At 41.1% G+C, this 8,546-nt stretch overlaps 1 long non-coding RNA gene across 2 annotated transcripts; it reads right to left on the bottom strand.

Moving 5' to 3' along the window:
* Positions 1–271: 271 nt before the first annotated feature.
* LOC109704413 lies at positions 272–1,307 on the bottom strand. 2 transcript variants are annotated; one of them, XR_002214370.1, is made up of 5 exons: positions 968–1,307; positions 790–886; positions 609–716; positions 426–538; positions 272–326 (listed from the first exon to the last, which is right to left on the bottom strand). It is a non-coding gene; the product is annotated as an uncharacterized LOC109704413 (long non-coding RNA). The 2 variants fall into 2 exon arrangements; XR_002214369.1 differs by having other exon boundaries at positions 609–713; positions 968–1,302.
* Between the last annotated feature and the right edge of the window lie 7,239 nt (positions 1,308–8,546).

Raw genomic sequence — 8,546 nt, 5'->3', positions numbered from 1 at the left:
GCGTCACGAGACATGCATCGCTAATTTTACCCATCGATTTCCTACTTAGCGGGAATCCGGCCCCACGGACGTTAGTCCTTGCCCGGGTGGTAAAATGGGAGAGGAAACGATAAATTTTTGGAGATTTTTATGAGAAGGAAAGCGAAAAGGATCGTCAAATCATAAATCTAAGTAGCTCCCAACCATCTGCGCTGCCCTCAAGTTCAATGCTCCTTCACTCGAGTAAACAGGACTTTAAAGCTCGTTGTGATCCTGGTATACTTCACAGGTGTCTTCAATTCAAGTAGAAGCACCCAATACTCAACTCAATCCAGCTCAAATGAGTCCTGAAATTCAGCTCAACTGAGTCTCAATCCTGCTGTGAACTAACTATAAAAACTGCATTGAAGCTAGTATCAAACATCCAAATTCAGCGAACTTCTTACCTTGTACAAGGTTACAGCTTTAACCCCTGCTTCGGTTTAGGTTAAGACACTAAGTTCAACCTTCGCAAGCTCCCAGAAATCAGCTGAGAATAGTCCAATGATCTGTCGCAAACCTGCTGCGAACTAGTTATAAAACTGCATTAAAGCGATCACTACTTATCCAATTTCGGCGAAAATTCTCACCTCGGTTTAAACCAGGGCTACTCCGCCCTTTTTTTTCTGAAGTTGGAGCACTCTAAATTAGCCCACAGCTATCACTATAATTAGCTCAAAGAGATCTCCAAGCTTCTGCTGAAACCGAATCCAAATCAGCATAAATATATTCTTTGTAGCCTTAGCATACGATAAGTAATTTACTAATTACCTTCTTCCACTCAAAATTTAGTTCTTCCCTGGAGCTAGAGTGGAAAAACCATCATAACACCTTGCTTCTACAGCTGCTCATTCCTCTCTCAATTCAGCTAGTAACAAGAAGGGAGAAGAACACTCAAAATCACTACCTTAGTTGCAACTAGTAAGATAGATAGTAATACTCATCTTACTAGTATAATTCAGCTCCTCCCTGAGTTAGAGTTACAAAAATTCGGCCAAACACTATCCCCTCAGTTCCAAGAGCTATCCTTCAAGGCTCCGAACCAGCTAGCATCAAGTAGGAGAGGAAATTAAGCTTAATTCCACCATTCCTTGCATCAAGAGAGAGAAATCTAGAGAGAGAAAGTTAGAGAGGTGTAGCCCTTATCCTTGGACTCCAGTATCCTTTGTTTAGCTGTTGGGGTCGTGCTTGGAGGATAAGGATAGAGATGAAATGAAAAAAGACCAAAATGGCCCAGCTGCCATGCAGCAGCTGCTGCTGCTGCTGGTTGTACCGGTACAGCATCAATGTTGTACCAGTACAACAATGCAGAATCTGCCAAATTTCGCAGGAGTAATGCACTTTCTCACTTCCTGCGCTCCAAACATCCTCAAACTCCTCCACAACCCTCTCTAAACCCTTTAGAACATGTAGGATAGTTCCACTTGTCATCCCCACACTCGAACTTCGCAATTTGCCAAAGTTCAGTGTATTACAGTTTACAGAGACGAATAGATTTCACCTGGAGAATTGCAAGAGAAGGGTGGTAAGTGGAGTTATGGGTGAAATTTTGAAAGAGGATAATATAATGCGGAAAAGATTATATTTACAATTGGAGTATATGAAATGTCACGAAAGATATTTAATGTAATATATTAATAGAGAATGTGAAAAGACCTGAGTTTAGATTTTCCCAAATATATTGATTAATAGAGAATATGAAAAGATTTAAATTTAGGTTTTCTTATTTAATATAAAAGTTAATTTACTAATAAGGTATCTAAAGAGTTTGAAATAAATTTTATAATACTTAAACGTAATTTACAAAATTACCATTCTTCTAACAAGTGATATGTAACACATATTTTTAAAAATTTGATAAATTTTATTATCTCAGCCGTTTTATTTTAATTGAATCAACATTAGTTTGTAATAAATTATTTTTAAAAAAATTAATTAATATATTAAAATTCTTACTATAATTTAATCAAGATAATAAATTTAAAGGTGTGTGAAAAATTATAAAAAAATTATTTAATATCAAAGAATTTATAAAGTATATAAAATATTAGAATGATTTAAATTTAGATTTGTTTAATTATATTTAATAATAAGGTATACGAAAGTCACGAAAATTTAAATTTACATGGATCACATAACTTAAAAATATAAACTTGTAAGAATAATATAAGAATGGATCACATAATTTAAAAATTTTGATAACTTTTTATTTTCTCAACTATTTTATTCTAATTGAAATAAAATTAATTTTTTTAAATATTTGATTTTATTAAAAATAATTGTAATATATTTTTTATTTGATTATTCTTTTTAATTTGGTTTTGTTTGGTTTTTGAGAGAAGAAATTTATAAACTGAATTTAGCGTTTTAATTGAGATGAAAACTGTGTGAAATTTTTTTTTAAAATATTTAATGCAAAATTTTATTTTGTATTTATTAATTAAATATATGAAAGAACACAAAGATTTAAGTTTAGATTTACGTTATTGTATTAGCTACTAAAGTTTACAAAATAAATTAAATTTACGTATGTATACTTATATTTTTGAACAGAGTATACTTGTATGGATTTGTACATAGGCTGCTATACTCTTTGTTTGTTTTAGATACTCGATGTATTCTTATTAAAGAGACTCCTAGAAACTATTATATGTTAGTTGTGGACTCCTACGATTATTGATAGGTTGTTATTGTTGTTCGCTTTGGATGCATGGGGTGTGCCTTGTGCATCTAGCGGATCTGTTGACACACCTATGGCTTCCGTAGCAAACCCAAGACGTGACACTCCTTTGTCTTTCTCGTTCGTTTTCTCCTTCTTATTCGTCTCCATCTTGCTCATTGTTCCTTCATCATTTTTTCCTCCCGCTTCCTCTCCTTCCTCTTTCTCCTCCTCCTCCATCGCTCCTACGTAGACATGGTGCTCCTTTCTCCTTCCTCACCTGCACCTTTGCTAACGCTGGCGACGACGATGCGGGATCAAATATGACACAAATCATGGAGAGGAGGCTACAATGGAGGGCGGACCGTGGACTATGACAGCAATGGCGACGAGAGTACCTCAAGATTTGAGGATGACGATCGAGAAGGGAAAGCGCTTTGGGGTGGGAGCGGTGGCTTCGGCAGAGGGCGAGGGGCGAGGAGGCGGGGGAATTGTAGTGAAAAAGAATGCAGAGTGTGAAAGAAAAATGAAAAGAAAAAAGAAAGAAAAAAAAATCTTTCCTCTCCTAGAAAGGCTACTATGCACTGTATGTAACATACTGAATTTTAATATATATAAAAGTAAAAAAAATAAAATAAAATAAAAATAGTGTGAGATACTATTTTTATTGGATTTAGAGAAGTGAAATATAAGTTCGAAATGACTCGTGCTGAAATCGGAACGAAAACAGAAGATTTAGAATTTTTTGTGCGAAACGGGACTGATATTTTAGCAGAAAATGCACAGTGTCAGAAAATTATGAAAACTGGAGAATATGTTAGAATTATTTTTATGAGGCTATATTTAAAGTTTCATGTCATTCTGACACTCGGAAGGTGGAAAATAAAATCTGACTGTTATCTGCTAGAGATTACAGTTCGGTAAAGCTTTTGGTGACCAAATGTGGTCGAAACTGAAAGATTAAAATTTTTTTCGTTAAGTTAAGTAAAACCGAGCCTGACTGTCAAGTTTGAGCTCAAACGGACATTCAGAAGGGCAGGCGAAAAATATCTGTATCTAAGCTACAAATTGAAGTAAATAGTGTTGAGAGTGTTAATTATAAAAGAAGAATTTGCTTCTGCTTCTCCTTCAACCGAATGCGCACACACACACAACATACACGCACACATGGTGGGAGAGAGAAACTCTCCTTTCTCTCTCTAGATTTCTCCTCCATCCCTCTAGATCCATCTCTCAAATTCGAAATTTTGGAGGAGATGATTTTGGAGATGAAGTTGAAACTCTCTAATCGTGGAAGCAAGCTTTTCCAATGGTGGATTTAGCTTGATGAGCATGGTGGCCTAAGGTGAGATCTCATGATTAAGCTAGGATTTCAATTAAATCCTTTATGTATGAGATTCTATTAGCCTCTAATGTGTCGTTAGCATGTTTTCTCCATTTAAATTGGGTTAATTGGAGCATGTGTAGAGGCTAGGATTGAAATGGTGGATTTCTAAGGTTTGAATTATATGCTCTAGAATTGAATTTAGAGGAACCCTTAGATGCTAAATGGATGACTATTGCATGAATTAAGATGTTATATGTTGATTTCTTACAATAGTGCAGCCTAGGGCTTAAAATGGGATTTTGCAAAATGTAAGGCCTTGATCTAATTTAACCCTATGTAAACCTAATTGTTAGGTATACGAACGCGTTGGTGAAGTCGGTTCGGCGATTCGTCGAGCCTACGCGAAGTTATTGATGAAACGGACCGTTAAAGCTTCGTTTTTGCCTGGAGGGCTGAGGCGACGTCTTAGAATCATGAAAACGGAATCGTGAGCTCGTGACAGCTAACCGCGGACTTTTAATTTCTGGATCGTGGATTGGAGGCCGTTCGGGTGGTCGCGCGAGTGTTCGGGCCGAACCGGATCACGGGTGCCGTGGGAGACCGATTGCAAGTGACTACAAGCAATCGGAGTGCGAATTGAGGTGGGTTGTGCTCACCGAAGCGACTAGGTCAGCGCGGGAGGGGACAAGTGGTGTCCCTGAGCAAACCGACGCGAGGGGAGACTTGGAACTTCGCGAATAGTTGACCACACTTGTGGGTGTGGTGAGGCAACAAGCTGATGTGGTGCAGCGGCAGCAGGAGGCTGCTATGCGCCAGGAGGAGCGGATGAAAAGACTCCAAGAGACGGTGGACGAGCTGGTGGCAGCACCAGCTGCGGCTCGTCGAGGATGGCCGGGGGTTGCGGTGGAGATCTTTCCGTCGGGGTCGGGCGGTCCGACTCCCAAGAGTGCATTAGCGGAGGCGGAGAAAGAGCAGGCTTTGGCGGCCCTCATGACCTTTGTAAAGTTTGATCCGCTTATCTTCGATGGAGAGAACGTCGATCCGTGGATTTAGAGATGTGGATCGACTCCATGGAAACGCTCTTTGAGGAGTTGTATACTTTGGAGCGGGATAAGGTGAACTTAGCCGTGCACTATTTGAAGCAGTCGGCGAAGATGTGGTGGAAAGGCATTCGGAGGAACCGAACGCCTAGTCTTCCTCCTATGACCTGGGATGAGTTTCGGGGATTGCTATTTTCGGCTTATTTCCCCAACAGTGAAAAGAGAAAGTTTCAGGACAGGTTTAGAAAGCTGCGGCAAGGAGATCGCTCCGTGAGGGAATACGAACGGAAATTCTCTCGTATCGTGAATTGTGTCTTGGATGTGGTACGGGATGACAAGGATATGGCCGATTGGTTCCTGCGTGGACTTCGACCAGGTATTTACAGGAAGGTGCAAATCCTCAAGTTTACAACCTTCGTAGAGGTGTTGGACCGAGCGTTGTTTGCAGAGCATGGCGATGCCTTCGTGCGTGAGGAGCGCGAGTCTCATAAGCATGAACGGGGAGGGTTGAGGCATTATCGAGCGGTTCGGGTGGTCAGCCGAATTCTAGGCAACACTCGAAGTCGTCCTCCCCAAGCTGTGTGATTTGTGGTGGTTCCCACCGGGCACGGCGGTGTACACTGCGTGATGGAAGATGTATCCGTTGTGGGCAGCCAGGCCATATGAGGGATGAGTGTCCGCAAGGTGACAGCCGGGCCTTGATACTGGCGACAGCCTTTTCCTCTCCGGGACAGCCGGCGGGTGTGCCACCTGCGGCACGGTCGGGAGAGCAAGCGGTGACGGTGATGCAATCGAGGGGTTCGCGGTGGGAGCTAAGTGGCCATGGTCACGCGACCTAGGATGTGGTACCTGCTGACGATGTCTTAGCAGGTATGATTTAATTAATGCAGTCCTATGTTTCTGCATGAGGTAAAATTGGTGCATTGCATGCATTGGGCATATGGTCATTTACTACTACTTATACCTTGATATAGTAGGGACCAAGTGGACGGGTAAGTATAGAAACCCAGGCATGCTTATGCGGGGAGTATCGCACCTGTCGGTGCAGGTAGAGAACTAGGTGGCACTAGCAAATAGCTAGTAATGACTTTTAGACGAGAAATGAGACTCGTGGTAAGAAAATGGAAAGGGTGAAGCAACCCTTAGAGCAACGCGATTAGTAGATTGCGAGAGTAGAATCATGATCATTGGGGACCCCCCGATTAGTCCGAGTATTTCGGATGGCGTTCCGGTAGATCGAACAGTAAAAGTAAAATCACTGTTGAGGAAACCATTGGTTAGTAGCCAAGTTTGGCCTATGGGCCTAGTAGTACCTCAGATTGAGGTTAGAAGTTGCGCTTGTATGATCAACGCGCATAGGCAAAATTGCCTAATGCTGGACTTAGTGCGGATTTAGTTCAGCCAAGTGAGTGTGTTCGCAGTAGCACTTGAGCATTGCTAGGTGTGAAGCATGCCATGAGACACTCGTGGGGAATGGTGGCTCGCACTAGGTGCATAGGAGCCGGTGGTGGTGCGTGTACTCGGTAGAGTGTGTAGAGTGATTGATAGTGTACCAAGAGTGCGGTTGTGACCCAACTCGAGGACTTGTTGCGGTTTAGGGTCTTGAATTGCTCCTGGTTGGAGTAGGTGCGAATTTCCAAGTGAGAATTTCGCCCAATGATGATTCGGTCTACGCTGGTGAACGAGGGACGCTATGCGTAGTTGAGACAGGTTTAGGCGGTAGGCCTACGTAGTATTGGTGGCCTTTGGTCCACCTATGGAAACTGAGGAAAGTGATTTGGCGGATAGCCTTATCGAGAGGTTTGGCTCAAGTTCACGAATGAAGCATTCATGTGAGCTCGTTGCAAAAGTAATTTGACGTTGACCGTGGCATATGGTATCGGAAGATGAAGTGCTCTTGGTGAGACCTTGAGCTAGTGGTACCCACGTGGAGTTTGAGGATGGGAATTGGGATGCGCCGAGGTGGGCCATCTCACGTTAGAGCTAGATGTCAGTGCAAATTGGAGCACTCACGATGGACCGATGCACCAGTGATATTGCTTCTGAGCAATGTTGGTGATCGAATCGGAATGTATTTTCTAAGAGAAAGGTAAATGGAAGGAAGAGTTTCTTATGTACCGAGTGGCGAGTGGTGTTGGAGTGTGTAGAGTCGTCCAGTTTCGACTTGTGCTGCCACTGAGAATTAGGGAGACAGTAATGCACTCTATGTGCTGCGCCTTGCAAACGTGTATGCATTTGATATCGTATCCTCCGTAGCGGGCCTTTGAATTGTTCCGATGAACGTGAGGCCATTCCGGAGTGGGAAAGTGCATTGATGCTCTCAATTGCTCGAGGAGCTAAATTGAGGCGTGGTTTGAATTTCGCAGACGAAATTCTTTTAAGGGGTGGAGAATGTAACATACCGAATTTTAATATAAAAGTAAAAAAAAAATAAAATAAAAATAGTGTGAGATATATTTTTATTGGATTTAGAGAAGTGAAATATAAGTTTGGAATGACTCGTGGTGAAATCGGAACGAAAACATAAAATTTAAAATTTTCGGTACGAAACAGGACTGATATTTTACCAGAAAATGCACAGTGTAAGAAAATTATGAAAACTGGAGAATATGTTAGAATTATTTTTATGAGGCTACATTTAAAATTTCATGTCATTCTGACACCCGGAAGGTGGAAAATAAAATTCGACTGCTATCTGCTAGAGATTACAGTTCGGTAGAGCTTTCGGTGACCAAATGTGGTCGAAAATGAAAGATTAAAATTTTTTTCGTTAAGTAAAACCGAGCCTGACTGTCAAGTTTGCGCTTAAACGAATATTCAGAAGGGCAGGCGAAAAATATCTGTACCTGAGCTACAAACTGAAGTGAATAGTACTGTTGAGGGTGTTAATTATAAAAGAAGCATTTGCTTCTTCTTCTCCTTCAATCGAATGCACACACACACAACACACACGCACACATGGTGGGAGAGAGAAACTCTCCTTTCTCTCTCTAGATTCCTCCTCCATCTCTCTAGATCCATCTCTCAAATTCGAAATTTTGGAGGAGATGATGTTGGAGATGAAGTTGAAGCTCTCTAATGGTGGAAGCAAGCTTTTCAATGGTGGATTTAGCTTGATGAGCATGGTGGCCTAAGGTGAGATCTCATGATTAAGCTAGGATTTCAATTAAATCCTTTATGTATGAGATTCTATTAGCCTCTAATGTGTCGTTAGTATGTTTTCTCCATTTAAATTGGGTTAAGTGGAGCATGTGTAGAGGCTAGGTTTGAAATGGTGGATTTCTAGGGTTTGAATTATATGCTCTAGAATTTAATTTAGAGGAACCCTTAGTTGCTAAATGGATGACTATTGCATGAATTAAGAGGTTATATATTGATTTCTTACAATAGTGCATCCTAGGGCTTAAAATGGGGTTTTGCAAAATGTAAGGGCTTGATCTAATTTAACCCAATGTAAACCTAATTGCTAGGTATACGAACGCGTTGGTGAAGTCGGTTCGGC

This window comes from Ananas comosus, unplaced genomic scaffold (assembly GCF_001540865.1).
Source record: "Ananas comosus cultivar F153 unplaced genomic scaffold, ASM154086v1, whole genome shotgun sequence".
NCBI classification, from domain to species: domain Eukaryota; kingdom Viridiplantae; phylum Streptophyta; class Magnoliopsida; order Poales; family Bromeliaceae; genus Ananas; species Ananas comosus.
This window is presented reverse-complemented; position numbering and strand designations above follow the sequence as displayed.